The sequence below is a fragment of the Lissotriton helveticus genome, chromosome 5_1 (genome assembly GCF_964261635.1).
Source record: "Lissotriton helveticus chromosome 5_1, aLisHel1.1, whole genome shotgun sequence".
Classification (NCBI taxonomy): domain Eukaryota; kingdom Metazoa; phylum Chordata; class Amphibia; order Caudata; family Salamandridae; genus Lissotriton; species Lissotriton helveticus.
This window is the reverse complement of record NC_136065.1, coordinates 1,451,162,204-1,451,179,558: the sequence shown is the minus strand read 5'-3', so window position 1 is coordinate 1,451,179,558 and position 17,355 is coordinate 1,451,162,204. Positions and strand designations below refer to the sequence as shown.

The following is a 17,355-nucleotide window of genomic DNA, read 5'->3' as shown; positions in this document are numbered from 1 at the left end:
TCTACATCATATACTAGAGATGTGTAGGCAGGTTAATTAAATCAATTTACTATAAACCACTGTAACTATGTTCTAGGGGTCAGAGCACATGCACTGGGGCCTGGACAGTGTAAAGAAACAGCAGCATCAGTCTAAAAGGAGGCCTTTTGTCACATTTAGTATCTTCATGGGTAGAAAGTTTAAGGATATCTCAGTGTTGTCTTTGGTTCGATAACCATATGTATTACAGAAAAGTCATTAGCAAACCCTTAATTCCCATGACTATCCAAATTGCTTGACATATGTAGGTTATATGACATATCCTGAGGTGTCAAAATATAGAGGGAGATACCCTTTTACTCGGAAAATGAATGGGTAACAAGCATTCAAAACAACAAATTTCCTTTTCCAAACTTTTTAGGCTGGAATCCTTAGGAGTCAATATATAATGTAGGAGCAGGTGGACTAGTGTGTAATGAGTATTTGTGCAGGTTACCAAATTTACAAAACTACTTGGATGAATTCTTATATACAAAGGTTAAGTTACACACAACCCAATGTCAACATTCAAAATGTATTATTTATTATTCACTGTTGAATTGCTGATACATTTCTAGAGTCAATTAATGAGGTTAAAAACACATGGTCACATTATTTATAAAAACATTTTTGCTAAAAATTCAAGAATCACAAAACATATGTGCACAAATTATTACACTTAAAACACAAAATGTATTATTGAACAAATTGTGATTCTTGAATTTTTAGCAAAAATGTTTCAGAAAAAAGTTAAAAACGTTTCTCTTTCCCCAAGTATAGTTGGGTGAGGGCCCTGGGCCTCTGATCTCTGTCTGACTTTACCGCAGCGCGGGGACACACTGGCATGAGTGTAACCATTGCGCTTTACAAATGGACTTATTATTATTATTTTATGGTGGCATTGCTTCAGCTGCAATGTGTGTTTGAGCACCTGTCCCTGTCCTGAGTTAGCCATGCCTTAAATGTAACGCCGTGCAAGGGGAAATTCCTGGTGGTGGGCGGCGAGAAACTACTGCTATCGCCACAGAACCTCCTGTGGGTGAGTGTACGCTGCAAAGCTGTTGGCCTGGGGGATGGAGCAAGGCTGCAGGGCCCCGGGCCTGCAACCGATGAAGAGGAGAATTGTACCTCGCCAAGGGGAGGAACTTTGCTGCTGTGAAGTTGCTGGCTAGGCCCATAGGATCGGTGCCGTTGCGGTGGCTGGCCTGGGCGGTGACCCACCCTAAGCTTGTTAGCATCGCAGAGGGACCTGTGCTGATTGGCTGCGGAACCTTTGATGACAGCGCAGCTTGAAGTGTCTTGAAGTGCCTGCTACCGGTGAGTGCATGGCACTGTTATGTGTTGGCGGACCCCAAGCCTTGCATGTGGAGCATTGGATTGGCTCTCAACGTAGGATTGACCTGAGTGCGGGTGCTGCTCGTTTTGTCCAGGGGGCTACCTGGGGCAAACTACCTACTTCACTAATACTAGTTATAAACAGCAGCATTTAATGCCAGTTGAGGAGTACTGGATATACTTTGCTGAGTGTTGGACCTGGCCCTTTTGGCAGGTTCACCTAAAAACTTTTTGCTTTTTCCTAGCCTGTTTCTGGAACCCGGGGTTGGTGATTTTAGGCCTCTGCCCACTTTTTCACTGTGGTACAGTGTAAAGTGTGTGTGCTCTCTGTGTATGTGTGGTGAGTGACCTGCCCTCCCATAGGAATGAATGGGGAATATGGATGCCCATGGTAGTTCCTGATGTGTGGGGAGTGCAGGGTCGAGTTTGATATGTGTGAACTCGTGAGATTGAATGCTGCGTAATGGTGTATGCGGCATGGTTGTGTCTAGTCTAGAAGTGCCACTTTTAGAAGTTGGCATATTTGTGTAGTGAGTCTGCTGGCACGTGATTGGCTGGTGAGCCTGGCCCAGGAGTGCCTGGGCCTGCTTGTGGATTGACTGTCTGGTTTGAATGTGACAGGGGCTGCAGAGCCCCCAGGAGGTTGTCTGAGTCAGCCCGTGGATAAAAGGCAGCATCTGCTGCCAGGGAAGTGGGAGGAGATAGCACCTGATAGTGAAGGGCTGTGCCTGCCTGACCACAATGCTGGCTCCACCTCCCCGCTGGGCGACTGTCCCCTCTGTCCCTGACACTGAAGAGAGTTCCCTATAACCAGTTCTAGCTGCGTCTCACACTGCCAACACAAAGACTTCAAAGACTTTTTTCTGTATAAGAAGGGGCTGTGTCCCCTTCCAAAATGTTCTTGTTTTTTTACTTGAATCTGCAAGGGGCGTGCTGCTGCTTGGGCTCAGGGGAATCCCTGGGCCCTGCCCAGCCCCTGGACACCTGATGGACTTTCCTGGACTCTTGGGGGACCCCTCTGCCTTGCTTGGGCTGATGGGGGGGACATTGCTTTGCCCCTTGAAATCTCTGGGACCTTTGGCACCATGGAGAAGCTGCATTTTCCTTCGAAAGACCTTTTTTTTCTTGCCTTTACGCAGGCTTGTTGAAGCCTAAGCGCTTGGGAGCGCTTGATTGGTATTTATAGCGCCTGGGAGCGCTGTATATTACTTATAGCGCTGGGAGAGCGCTTTATTTGAACGCATTGCGAGCGTGTCGCCCTCACGCATTTTGCGTGAGGTTTGGCAGGTGCCTACCCTGCGACTTTGCCCATTTATTTAATTATTTAGAGAGTGCCCACCTCGCTTCTATGTTTATTTTTAATTTCGAGGGTGCCCACCCCTCGTTATTGCCTCCGTTTGGTCACCGCCGCAGCCCGGAGGAAACACCGGAAGATGATGTCCGGCCCGCCGCCTGGTTGTGGGCGGGGCCGGGAGGACGTTGTTTCCGCTTCCCCCTGCCTGGGGGAAGCCATGCGGTGTCCGGCCGGTCTCCCGTGAGGAGAGGGGGACCGGAGATGCTGGCCGGTTGAGGAAGACTGCGGGGCTCCCATGCGGAGGGGAGAGCCCCGCGATTGCGGCGAGAGGAAGCTGCACGACCCCGGAGAGCGAGGAGAGAAGGGGCGGAAGGTGCAGGCGGGGCTCCGTGTGCGAAGGAGAGCCCCGCCGCCCGTGAAGAGCAGAGTCCCGAACCACCCGGTGAGTAAGGAGGGCTAGTGGGGGCTGCACGAGTGCTGCTCCAGCAGGGGGGCCACTGTTTGCAGAGTCCCCAGTGAGGGACTCCGACGATCGGGGCAGTTTGGTGATCGAGCCCCGAGAGGCTCCGGGCCCAGATTGTGTTTAGAGCCACGGAGGCTCTAGGGGCACATCGTAATTTAGAGCCCAGTGAGGCTCTTGAGGGCAGTTGTATTTACGAGCTGGTGAGAGGCTCGCGGGGGCATTTCTTTGTATAGAGACCTGAGAAGCTCCATGGGGGCGCAGGTCGGTGCCTGTGTAGGCACAGCGTCTGGGAGCACGTTTGTTTAAGAGAGCCCCACGGTGGCACAGCTGTTTCAGAGCCTGAGGGCCCCATGGAGCATAATTGTTTAAGAGCCTGTGTGGCTCCAACGTTTGGGACCTGTGTGATGCCCAGAGCCTGTGTGGCTCCAGCAGTGGACGCAGTTGCGCCTAGGGTCAGTGAGGACCCTGTCGCAGTTTGTCTCCAGCTGCCCAGCAATTAGTGGGCAGCTGCACCGTTTAGGCGCAAGATGGAGAGTGAGTCCCTGAGAGGGACAGAGATGGCACAGAGGTGCCCGGCCAGTCACAGCTGCGCAGCACTTAGTGCCAGCTGCAGCATTTAGGCCCTTGTGAGTGTTCTCAGGTGCCCAGCAAGTAGTGGGCACCTGCACCGTTTAGGCCCCTGACATTGAGACACAGGGCGTCTTAGCCCCAACAAGGCCAGTTGGCCTAGGGACTGCCACAGGTGGTGGCTTATGTAGGTTTTGCGCAATTGTATGGTTATTGCACCTCTGAATGTGATTTCTTGCATCATGTGTTATTCCTGCACCTCTGAATGTTTTTAGACATCATGTGATTTTTGCGCTATTGTATTGTTCTGGTACCTCTGAATGTATTTTTATTGCATCATGTGCTTTGTTCTTAACACCGCTGAATGTGTAGGTTTATGCATCATGTGTTTCCCTTTACTACTCCTCTGAATGTATATTTATGCATCATGGGTAATATGTTCTTTCCTAGACCCCTAAATGCTGTGTGATACTTAGGTGGTTGTCTTACACCTCTGAATGTTTTATGAATCATGTGTTTCCCTTTACTACTCCTCTGAATGTATATTTATGCATCATGGGTAATGTGTTGTGCTTATACCCCTAAATGCTGTGTGATACTTAGGTGGTTGTTCTTTTTAGTACAGGTGGTCCTAGTGAGGTCCTGGTTCCCTGCGTGACATTCTCCTAAGGTGGTTAGGGTTGTGTAGGAGGTACTTACCTGTTCCCAGTAGTTACTGGATGTGATTTTTAACTGTTATTTTGTTTTATATCTTATTTTCTATGATCTACAAAGTACTATTTCTAAATGTGTTGATTCTGACAGTGACCCATGTGGCCCTGTCTTGTAAATAATCCCTTATGAATATTGCCCGTGCCAGTTGGCACAATGTACATGTGTTATTTTTATCTGATGTGTTTTGACAATACAGTAGTTATTTTTACATAACCTTGTGTGGAGTTCCTCTTGTGGTGTGCCTAGGATGTTGTTGCTGTTGTGTGCTGGCGCAAATGCTTTACACATTGCCTCCGAGTTTAGCCTTACTGCTCGTGCCAAGCTACCAAGGGGGTGAGCAGGGGTTATCTTGGCGTGTGACTCCCTTGCCCTGACTAGAATGGTGGTTTCTGCCTGGCTTTGGCGTCAGCCTTAGTCTACCAGAAATAGCCAGTTCTAACACTGAGGGTCTGCATGATTGGTTGAGAGTGTTCCTTGATCTTTGCTTAGAGACTCCTGTGTTTGGGGACTTCTATGCGCTTGGTGATGGCCTGGCCTTAATTGAAATACGGCGCAATGACTGTAGGTGCACAAGGCACTTCTGGGGGGTCCCTACTGCTGACATGATCATATGAGGCTTCTATTACACAACCTACTGTCTAGGCGGGTACAAGCTGGAGGATTTGATTATCCATGCCAGGCGCAGACGTTTGCCACCTGCCTTATGATGTTACCTTCGACATGTGGCTTTGATGGTGCTGTGCCTGTTAGCTCCAGTTCGTATAGTCCACTGCACTCTTTCCTGTTGGATTACTTTACTGCTGCCCTACTGGCTTTGCCCACTTTGTGTACTGCTGGAGAAAGGTGTGGGGCTCCTGTCTTGGCGAACGGTGTTGCCCCAAGGGTCCAGAGGCCCTCTGAGCCCACTATAATACTACTACAAGGGTAACCCATAGGGGCGTTGCATTGCCAGAGTGCAATCAAGTTTGTGTTGTGTGCGCCTGAGAGAAACTATTGGCCGGGATTACGAGAGTATACCGAAATGCTCGATTTAAATTGAACCATTTTTAAATTCTCCATAGAGCGTACCTTACACCTGAGTGGATTGTTCGGTATTTCCATGTGGAGGGGGCAGCCTGTCCTAGGAGCAATACCCAGGGTGCATATACTTTGGTCCTGTCCTACTATTGGTGAGTTTTGGAAGAAGGTTACTGATATGACTGCTGTGCTCATTGATAGTGACATCCCTTGTACTCCGGTACATAGCCTATTGGGATGGTTCTCCCATATGTCCGAAAATAAAATCACCTGCAGGTTACAAGATTTAGCATTCGTATTGGCCAAGGAGGAAATTACCATGAATTGGAAGTCACTGCAGGGCCCCCGATTCTACGCTTGGCACAGAGAATTTGAAAAATGGGCCAGCTGTGAAGGTTGCATCCTGTAGCAGGAGGCTAGCAGAGGCATCGCCAGCATGGAAATGGCTTGGGCATGGGAGTCATTGGTGAACAGTCTCAGAATCCAGGTGAAGGACTCCCTTGTGGTTTCCGGTCTGGCATAGTATAATATATAATCCACATTTGTAAAGTGCACAATGACCTGTAAGGGTCTCTAGGCGCCGTCGGGAAGATTAAGCAAGCTATTGACCAGAGTCACATGGTGTTGGGCTAATCTGCCGCCGGTGCCGGGGATCGAACGGTGATCCCCAGATTCTGGAGTCAGTCGCCCTAGCCGCGGCGCCACACCTCTTCCAGGACAAACCCGACAGACAGAATAGTAAAACCCTTTCCCACTACTAGGGCAATGATTTGTAGTATGACCTTCTTGTTGTAACACAGATCTCCCAGCACACCTCTCTCTTTGCACACCCAGGCCAGGCATTGTTCGAAATGGTGGTGTTCATGTGTGGATGTATTACTATGCAGTGCTCGGATTCAGCTCTTGAGTAGAGGCGGGTGGCTTTATTGGGGAGAAAATGGGGTATTCTATGTATGATAGTTTGTTGATTTTTGTTTCTTATTGGATCTGTACTTCGGCGAGCGACAATACAATGATGTATATGCACAATGCCACTGATCAGAAACGCTGACGTCGGTGTATTGTGTTGCATAAAACTCAATAGACTGTGTATGAACGGAAAAGAAAAAAGAAGGTGAGTTCGAACGTTGAAACACCGGCCAGGCGGAATGCTTTTCGTCTATAGCACAATGTAGCTGAATTATTAAACATTGCAGGCATGATATTAAAAATTGCCAAACGAGGATGTAATTGTCATCGAATCATGGCATGACAGGGAGACATCAACCGACATGAACTTGCATATTTATGTTTGGTTTCAGTAGAAAGGCTTTAATGTCACATGAACACGTAATGCTATTGCTTTGGGATATTCTGGCGTTTCTAAGCTCAATAATGATGGGCATCTAACATGATATCAGAAACAGATATTTTAACTCAACATTAGTTGCAGCTCAGACTAGGGAAAGTGTACGTCTGGGTATCAGTGGCCATGTTTTTCCATTTTTTGAAAAAACTGCTACTGTTGACATACATTTGTCTTACTCTTGTAGGGGGCATTTGCAAGTCTATCCGTTTGAATTGATTGTTAGTTAATCTTTGGTCATTGAACGGATGAACTCTAATGCTTTCTGAAAGCTGTACCGCCTGGCATGATACTTGTTGCCCCGACTGGAACAGATAAGGCAAAGTTACATTGCAGAGCACTGACTCTCTAGGGCTAGTAGCCTGTCCAGCTCCTTATTTTTGTGCCTGAAGAATGCATTGTTATCATGGGTAAAAGAAGCCAAGTAATTGTACTCTTGAAGCCAGGATAAGTATTGGTTTACTATTTTTTTCAAACCATTTTGAAAAGATCGAGTATCAAGTATATGCCATCAGCAGGATTATCTTGTTTCTAAGTTTCATGTCTAGTCTAGGATTTAATACAAAATGTGTGATTGAAAATGTCACCTCATTAGTGAGTTCATGTTAGCAAGGCATCATATACTAGTCTTGGGCCAGGATGGAGAGTCAGAATTCTAATTGACGTGATCCACGAAACCTGTGGAGACAACAGTCTTTTTAACCCATACTCTGGATTCCCAGGAGATTTAACTGATCATTTTTAATCATTTGCATATATACTGTGTCACCTGGTGCACGCACGTTTTAGGTCAAGCCTATAGCGGCAGCGCGCATGCGCTGCTCACTTTGAAAGGCATGCAGACAAAATCAGTATAAGGTGCGAAAGCTTTGTGGAAGCTCTGCCCACTCTCCGCCCATTGGCTTTTGTCTTTGTCCTTCATGAATGCTGTCTTCTGATTCATTTTGAGGCGTGTTACTTCCTCCTCATGATGGCTATGTTGTCATTTGTTACCTCCCATGGCTACTGACCCCTTTACTTCGAGTTTTACACCGTACATGGACTGTGAGCACTCCTTTATGCCTCCTTTTCCCTCCCGCCGGCACTCCCATTGTCTGTGCCCTTGCCACCACCGTCCCTCCCATTGTCCGTGATGCAATATGCAATAGGTCTCACGTACATGCAAGTCCTATTGCATGGCAAATGTTTGTTTTTAATTGGAGCTCACATTATCCATGCAATATTTCCTCGCAAGTACTCAGGGACAAATACAAAGCACCAGGACAAGAGGGAAAATGGGTTTCTACCTGTTCTCTACTGCCTCCTCCCTGGACCCAGAGTGCGGATGCCCAGAGACATCTGTCGCGAGCGCTTGCCGAAGCCCAGAGACGTCTGTCGCGAGTGTTTGCCGCATGCTACGGAAGATCTTCTGGTGGATCCCCACCGAGACCAGGAAGACTGTCACCCAGGCCCTCGTCACTAGCCGACTGGACTACGGCAACGCCCTCTACGCCGGAACCACCGCCAAGCTCCAGAAAAGACTCCAGCGGATCCAGAATGCCTCAGCCAGACTCATCCTCGACATCCCACGAAACAGCCACATCTCCGGACATCTGAGAGACCTGCACTGGCTCCCCGTCAACAAAAGGATCACCTTCCGTCTCCTCACCCACGCGCACAAAGCCCTACACGACCAAGGCCCGAGCTACCTCAACAACCGAATCAACTTCTACACTCCCAAGCGCCACCTCAGATCAACCAGCCACGCCCTCGCCGCCGTCCCCCGCATCCGAAGAGCGACAACAGGAGGAAGGTCCTTCTCCTACCTGGCCGCCAAGACCTGGAACTCACTCCCGACCGACCTACGCCTGACCCAAGACCACCTCTCCTTCAGGAAGAAGCTCAAGACCTGGCTGTTCGAGCAGTAATGGCACCCCCCCCCCCACCTAGCGCTTTGAGACCCAACGGGTGAGTAGTGCGCTCTATAAATGACTTGATTGATTGATTGATTGATTGATGTGCTCTCTTTGTGGTAGCGGCTAGAGCACACCTATTAGGAAGCGGCTTGACCTGCCAATCCAATCCAATCCAATCAGAAATTTGTATAGCGCACTACTCACCCGGAGAGTCTCAAGGCACTTAGGGGAGAGGAGTTCGTTACTGATCGAACAACCAGGTCTTAAGTTGCTTCCTGAAGGAGAGGTGGTTCTGGGTACGACGGAGGTGGGAGGGGAGGGAATTCCAGGTCTTAGCCGCCAGGTAGGAGAAGGATCTACCTCCCATGGTGGATCTTCGAATGCGTGGAATCGCAGCGAGGGCTTGGTTGGACGAAGGCAGTTGGCGGGTGGGGGTGTAGAAGGTCAGGCGGTTGTTAAAGTATCTGGGTCCTAGGTCGTGGAGGGCCTTGTGTGCGTGAGTGAGGAGACGGAACGTGATCCTCTTGCTGACGGGGAGCCAGTGCAGGTCTCTCAGGTGTCCGGATATGTGGTTGTGTCGAGGTATGTCCAGGATGAGTCGTGCGATGGCGTTCTGAATGCGTTGAAGTCTTTCCTGCAGTTTGGCTGTGGTTCCGGTGTAGAGGGTGTTTCCGTAGTCCAGGCGGCTGGTGACAAGTGCTTGGGTGTCCGTCTTCCTTGTTTCCATGGGGATCCATCGGAAGATCTTTCGGAGCATGCGTAGGATGTTAAAACATGATGATGAGACGGCGTTGACTTGTCTGGTCCTCGAGAGGGAGGAGTCTAGGATGAAGCCCAGGTTTCGTGCATGGTCCGTTGGTTTGGGTGCGCTGCCTAGGGCCGGGGGCCACCAGGAGTCCTCCCAGGCAGAGGGGGATGATCCCAGGATGAGGACTTCAGTCTTGTTTGACTTCAGTTTTAGGCGGCTGTTCTTCATCCACTTGGCTACTTCTTTCATCCCTTCGTGTAGGTTGGTTCTGGCGGTGGTTGGGTCTTTGGTGAGGGAGAGGATCAGCTGGGTGTCGTCGGCGTAGGAGATGATTTTGAGGTTGTGTTGGCGTGCGATGGATGCGAGGGGGCTCATGTAGACGTTGAAGAGGGTGGGGCTGAGCGATGACCCTTGTGGTACGCCACAGATGACTTCGGTGGCCTCTGATCTGAACGAGGGGAAGTGGACTCTCTGGGTTCTTCCGGCGAGGAACGAGATGATCCAGTCCAGTGCCTTATCTTGTATCCCGATGTTGCTGAGGCGTTAAATTAAGGTTTGGTGACAGACCATGTCGAACGCTGCGGAGAGGTCCAGGAGGATGAGGGCCACTGTTTCCCCATTGTCGAGTAGGGTTTGGATGTCGTCTGTGGCTGCGATGAGGGCGGTCTCGGTGCTGTGGTTGGCTCGGAAACCGGACTGTGAGGGGTCGAGGAAACCGTTGGACTCGAGGAAGGCGGCGAGCTGACTGTTGACGGTCTTCTCTATGACTTTGGTGGGGAAAGGGAGGAGCGAGATGGGGCGGTAGTTCTTAAGTTCGGTGGGGTCTGCTGAAGGTTTCTTCAGGAGGGCGCTGAGCTCGGCATGCTTCCAGCTTTCAGGGAAGGTGGCGGTGTTGAAGGAGCAGTTGATGATGTCCCGGTGTTGAGGGGTGATGCCGGAGTCGGCCTTGTTGAAGATGTGGTGGGGGCATGGGTCGGTTGGTGATCCGGAGTGGATGGTGTTCATCGTGCGGATGGTGTCTTCAGTGCTGATCGGGATCCAGGCGCGGAGCGTGGTGGTGGGGGGGTTCGATTCTGTGGGTGGGGGAGTGGTCTGGTCGCCGAGCTGGTTTATAGTCCTCTGTGATATGATGCTTACGCACCTCCAGCTGCCCCTCACAGGCAGGCATCATCTGCTGGCTGCCGCCCACACCACTTGGCCATCACCCTGTCTGGGTGCCCGGGGAGGTAGGACGGGTGTGGTCGTTATCAAGCGCCAAGTCACTGCAGCTGCCAGTGCCGCGTTTTCCCTGTACAGCGATGCCGCTCCAACCTTTCTAAGGATTGTATGACGTCTGGTATATACAGGAGTGCTCTGCTTTCTTGGATCTCAGGTTCCTGTTGGTGGTGGTATGAATGAAGCTTGAGAGCATGAGAACAGAAAGTCTGGTAGAGCTCCCCGGCAGATCAGTGGAGGACAAAGGTGGGAGAGCCGCTGAAAGCTCGAGCCAGGTTCAAGACTGAACCCTGACTCTGGCTCGGCCCCAGGTACTTCTGGAACCTCAAGCCCTTTACGAGCCAGGCATTTGAAGTGGCTTCTGTCTGCTTGCATCCCTCTACCCATCAGAATGTGGCGCTACCGACCAGAGGAGCTGACCAGGTTCGAATTTCTGTGCTTCTGAGCACATCACTTTCTCTCCCCCTGCTTAAAAACAATGAATGTGACCCTGTGTAATGTAACTAAACATATAAAGCATTCCCATACCTTCCAGTCGAGTTACCGCTATATATAACAAGCATTTGCAATGCAATCGGTCTCGCATTTATGCATGTTTAAGCTACTGGCATTATAAATGACAATGCTTTTTATTTATGTTTTAAAAACCAAAACATAAATAAAAGGCATTGTGATTTACAATGCCAATAGCTCAAACTCACGAAATTGTGAGACTGATTGCATTGCAAATGCTTGTTTTTATAGCATCCAGTCACATCTATACCTAGTCATCCTGCAGAAAAACTAACTAAACAGAAGGAGTAGCAGAGAACAGAATATGAAAACATTTATTCAGAATGGTCACGTAGTACATGTGAACAGTCTAACCTGAACCACTTAATGATGCATTGAAATAAGGAGCATTTGACCACAGTAAATTTGCTGGAAAATGTTGATAAATATAAACTATTCTAGACATGTAAAGCTTGTTTTTTTTCCTTTTACGTTTAGGGAACAGATGTGTACCCTGTATTAACCTCTGTTCTTCGAGACCCAACACAATATGCGGACCCAGAAAATTTCAACCCAAGTAATTTTTTGGATAATAATGGCAGCTTGAAGAAAAATGATGCCTTCTTGCCTTTCTCTGCAGGTATATGGGAGAATGTGTGTGGGGTAAATTGTAGAGCTAGGCATCCATTTTATATCCAATGCATTATAAATGTCATATGTTTTGTACATTACAAAACATTTGGAGAAAATAGTTTGGCTTACTTCCGCTTAGACAAAAGTGTGAGAAGAGTGTTCTAGGCGCAAGACCCACTAAAATGCAGATTATAAATTTACGAAGCCCTTAAATTTGTGCTTCAGTGACATTGCCAGGGAAGCAAATCTCACTCAAGACAGCTAGAAAGCCAATTAGTTAAAACAAATCAGAAGCAATTTCCACTCACAAGCATGGACAAACAACCCGTATTTTAATCTCATACCACGACGACAGGCAAGGTGAAATCTTTTGTGATCGATGCTGACAAGATCAGAGAGCAAATACGTAAAGGGAGGAAAGACGGTGCACCTGGGCCGAAAGGGATCCCGACAGCTCTTTTCAAGCAAGACCCAGAAAATTGGTAAGAATCCCTAGTTCCCATCTTCTGCGGAGTCAGGCAAATGGGGTGTATGCCCGCATCATGGAAGGGCTCCATTATATCACCAATCTATAAGGCAGGGGACAAAACACCACCAGAAAACTACCGCCTAATTACACTACTGGATGTAGAAGCAAAGTATTATGCGGGGAATTTACTAATCGAATTACAGGAATGGCCAACAGAGCAAACAATTATACCCCCAGCCAAACAGGGTTCTCTAGAGACACTGGAACAACTACAAACCTCTTAGCTATGTCACTACTCATCGATAAAGCGATTTTCAGCAAACGTACTCTTCACTTCTGCTTTGTGGATTTTAAGGCGGCATTAGACAACGTTAACCGAGCTAATCTTTGGATGAAGTTATCCCACTGGGGGATTCCTTCGTCCCTCTTCCACCCTCTAATAGAATTACACTCCAATACGTGGGTACAGGTTAAGCTCGGCAATGGTTCTCATCTGTCGAGGCGCATTCAAACAACCTAAGGCCTTAAACAGGGGTGCGTTCTCGCACCCTTTCTCTTCAACCTTTACACTGCGGATCTGACAACAGCACTTACTGCTTGCAATGCGCATGCTCCCCGAATAGGAGGAAAAACCACTTCCAGTATGTCTTATGCGGACGATGTCGTTCTAACCAGCCATACTCAAGTTGGTCTACAACGGCTACTCAACATACTTCCTAGATTCGCTGACTAGAATTATCTGGAAGCCAGCATCGAAAAAACCAAGACTCTGACAATAAATGGGAACTGGTCCCATTCTTGATCACTAGGTACAATTTCACTCACCAACTGTGAGGTGTATAAATACCTAGGAGTTATGATCTACAAGAGGGATCACTTCACGAATCAGCTCAAAGCACTTAAAAGGAAGGGAATGGCGGTTGTGATCACGCTAAGACAACTTAAAACAAAACTTACTGGTCCAACATTCGCTCCACTTCTCCGCGTTGCGGAAGCAAAAATTCCATCATCAATTATATATGGCAGTGAGGTTTTGAGAGGAAGGGATGCTCGATTACTGGACACCATTTTGACAAAAGCATGTAGAGTAATGTTAAATTTACCGCCTTATGTGTCGCCAGCACAGATTCGGTTCGAGCCTTGTCTAACGAAGCAACTCCTCGCAAGGCGAGGCTCATACATCAAGTACTGGCATAAAATTAAGAACTCCGCCGCAAACACATTGAATCACCAGCTCTGGCAGGAACTGTGCAGCACACCTACCTCACTGGCCAAAGCTTACTTGGAGGAATCGCTCGTCATAACGGGATTGGCCAACCTATGGGAAATCCCAACAACGCATTTGCACTTTAAACGCATCACTAATAAGGTTGTTACGAAACTCTCCTTTATAGAAGACAAAGCAGCATTTGCACATAGGAGCCACACATGGATGACTTTATCCAATTATAAATCATTTGGATCACAGGCATACTTTGTATTAGGGTATTCAAGGAAGTCTAAAGAAGCTTTTTTAACCCCTTCCACACTCATGACGAGCTGGGCTCGTCATGAAGTAGCCTCCTCGCACGCTCATGACGAGCCCAGCTCGTCATGAATAAAGGGATTTACAAATTCTCAGCACAGGAGGGGAATATGCTGAGCATCCATGGGGTTAAAGCATAGGCTAGGTATCCTGCCAGCCATACCACATCTTCAACCATGGCTAAGAAAGAACTACGGGAACTTATGCCGGCTATGTGGGGCTGGAAAGGAAGACATTGAACACATAATATGCTTCTATGTCAAGCTTAACAAGGAAAGGGTTGACCTGCTAAAAACTAACTTTAACGAACGAGGCATACGCACACGGAGATAAGCAGTAATTGCATGCTTCAATCCACTGGATCCACAACTGAATGGGAAGCTTGTCAAGTTTTTAGTTCTAGTAGCATCCAAGCAAAAGATGCTTGTTACTACAACTAGCGTATAATTCCTCACAGGCCTCCAGAAAAAAGACTCTGAACATTCTGCACTTTTTACTTATGCATGTGTGCACTGACACCTGAAAGCATTGATTGAAAAGCCTTTTTATCAAATCGTTTTATCTGAATGTATTTTGTAATGGTTTTAATTAATCAAAAACAATGCATTTTACTTACTTACACTCAAAAGTAAAGCCAAGCTAAAAGCCTACAAGAGTTCAATCATAATAGAAAGATGGCTACTTCAGAAAAAAAAGGTCATACAAAACCTTTCATTGTTTCAAATGTGTGTGGCCAGTCCAGTTCCAGGGTCTTCTGCACAACCCCTTACATTCGATCCTTAATAAAATCCAGACTAATTATAAAGACACTATGTCATCTGTTATCAGCTGAACCACTTGGCATGTGTTGCCGTAATAAAGTTCTGCCCTTTATAAAGTCCTGCCTTAATAAAGTCAGCCCTTTCTGCCCCTTCTAGAGTAGATATAGATGTAGGCCATTATGAGCACGGTATCAGAACCTTCTAATCATTTTCCTGCCTCTTGGTGGAAACTGTTGGCCCCACCAATAACTGATTGGATCACAAATGTAATTAGCACCTCACTGGCTCCTTGAGAAACCTAAACAGCTCTGAGTCAGGCGTGGTACCATCCAAACCAGACTTGTGAGCTGAGCAATTATGCCAACATAACACTACTTACTGTGCTGGGCAAAATCCTCTAAGGCTACACAATTGTCCACTTTCCTGGAAGAGGCAAATACTCAAGACCACTGGCAACCAATAGGCCATGTCCTTCTAAAGTTAAATTGCAATAAGATTGAGATCCAGCTCATCAGCAAGAATAAAGACCTCTAGGGTGGATCTTCTTGGGGTGTTAGTAAGGAAGAAGTACCATTTCCTTTAACTAAGGATAAGTCCTTAGGGTTTATCAAGGGCAAAAGAATTGACATTGATTGCTCAGGTCAAATCTGCTCCCAGTGTGTTTCTTTCTGCTGTGAGGCATGCACTACTGCTTCTCCCCAAATAATTCATGGCACAGTGGACCTTACCACTGTCTTGTTCAAGCAAGATGACTGTAATAGATAGATTCTACTTGGACTTCAGCACGTGCAAAATGTGGCAGCAAGACTGATTTTCCATCAGAAGAAGACTAATGGTGTCACAGCTGCATAAAGATCACAATTGGCTGACAATGTAACAGCAGATCCTATTTTAATGAATCTGTCTGATACATGAGGTCTACCAAAACCCTACGCTTTCTTCTCTACTATACATTTTCTAGCTCCAATGGTCCTGTGCGGACTGTGTGTTTTGAGAATTTGATACTGCTGTGGGTTCTTAGGGGATGAGGTGGATCTTTTCGAGCACTGGCCCCTAAATTATGCAGCAATCTACTAAACTATGCAGCAATCTAATGTGGTATTTGACTGTTAGGATGGGCTTGCATATTTTACATTTCTGGTTAATTGTGGTAACTAATTGCTTTCGTCTACCTTGGGTCGGATTTTATTAGTCTATTTATTATTATGTAGCATATTTATACTAACATTATGTCTAACGTAAGATCTGTGCAGTAAAAGCAGCTCAATATCAGCACTTTTCAAGACATCACCAAATATTAAGATGATGAAATATGTTAGGGGGACCAACAGATTCTATGGCAGGACCTGAGCCTCAGATTATGCTTTTCTTTCTCTGCTATTTATTACAATAACAAAACACAGCAGCCTCAGAAAAGCTTATAAAGGAAAAAAATGCTTATATCACAACATAATAAAGCATTATCCATAACATAGTCCACAAAACAAAAGTCTCTTGAACTACGACTCCCATCATTCCAACGAGGATGATATCCAATGAGTCCTTCCATTATGTCCATGACCAGTAGATAAGGAGTCCCTTCTCAGTGTTCCTCCTCTTTCTTCGCTGCTCCGCAGCCAGTTAAGTGTTTTTTCTTCTCTCCCAGAGTCTGTGTTATACTACTTTGGAGTTGATTGTTGATGTTTTTTTATGGGGCTGCTGGGTCTCTGCTGCATGTTTCTCTTCACAGAGCCCCAGGCGAGTCACGGAAGCGCGGTTTCGCTTCTTACGTGCCTCTGATTCCCGTTGTGGCGCTGTTGACCGCTAGAGGTCACTGTCGTTCTCGTTGGTCCCGGCGCGGAACTTTCCCTCGCGGAGGAGCCGTGCTGGAGATCAACGGACGCGGAGCCTTGCCCTTGAGCCTCCTCACTGAACGCCCGGTTCCCGGGTCTGTAGCCCCTTTATCCCCCTTTTGAATGCCCTGTGGGGTCTGTATTGCGGTTGGTACCGCGTTTGACGCCTGTTGGCAAGACCTGCACTCACTTTTGGCTGGTGTGGTAGCGCGCGGTGAGGTGGGCTGACCTGGTCCCTTGAGGTGGGTCGGAGCGCTGTGGGGGTTGAGTGCACCCTATTGCAGCCAGTCCCTGGCGCGCGAAACCTAATTGCAGACCTCCGGCCTGCCCAAATCTCAAAACACCCCGTGTTGGGTGGTGTGTGTGGTTCCGGTGTTCGCATCATGGAACAGGGCGAGTATTACGAGGATGACTCGCAACCCTACTTGCTGGACGAGGAGTTTTACCAGGCAGTGGATAGCTCCATTTACCGTTGCGTGACTGAGGTGGTGGCCCCTATGGAAGAACGCCTCTCAGCGCGCATCGTAGAGGAATGCGCCAAGCTCGCCCAGGTGCAGGGAGGACAACAGCAATTTCCCCTCCCAGGTCCTTCAGGTGAGGGCCCCCCTGCTCCTAAGAAACCCTGCAGAGAGGGGTTCCCGGAGGGTGCTCAGGGGGTGGATAAGGGGGCCTTTGAGCGTCTGCGGGACGCTTTCTTGGCGAAGGCGACCGCGTCCACGCCTGAGCAGCCTTCGGACCCTGCTTCAGTGGTGGCTTCGGAGACTGCTCCTTCGTCCCCGGGAGATTCCCCGGATTCGGACGAGGAGGGAGACTCGGTGCACTCCTGGCGGCCTTCGGGCTCGGCCGCCGAGTTGCCACGGGATAGCTCAGGCATGCTGGACCCAGACGAAATAATCCATCCGCGGTCCGCAGCCTGGGCCCCGGGTGACAAGGTGGCGAAGTTCGTGGCCAGCCGACTGCGCAGGCCTCTGGAGAAAGAAGCCAGGGGGTGCCTCCGTGGAGAATGTCCTAGGCCCACGTTAGAAGGCAAGG

General features: G+C 48.2%; 1 pseudogene across 1 annotated transcript in view; it reads left to right on the top strand.

Annotated features, from left to right (window-relative positions):
* Positions 1 to 17,355, top strand: part of LOC144755475 (cytochrome P450 2A9-like) — a 572,487-nt pseudogene that overhangs the window by 528,110 nt on the left and 27,022 nt on the right. The window contains exon 8 of the transcript XR_013594897.1: positions 11,602 to 11,743. The product of XR_013594897.1 is annotated as a cytochrome P450 2A9-like (transcript). The remainder of the gene's footprint in view (positions 1 to 11,601; positions 11,744 to 17,355) is intronic.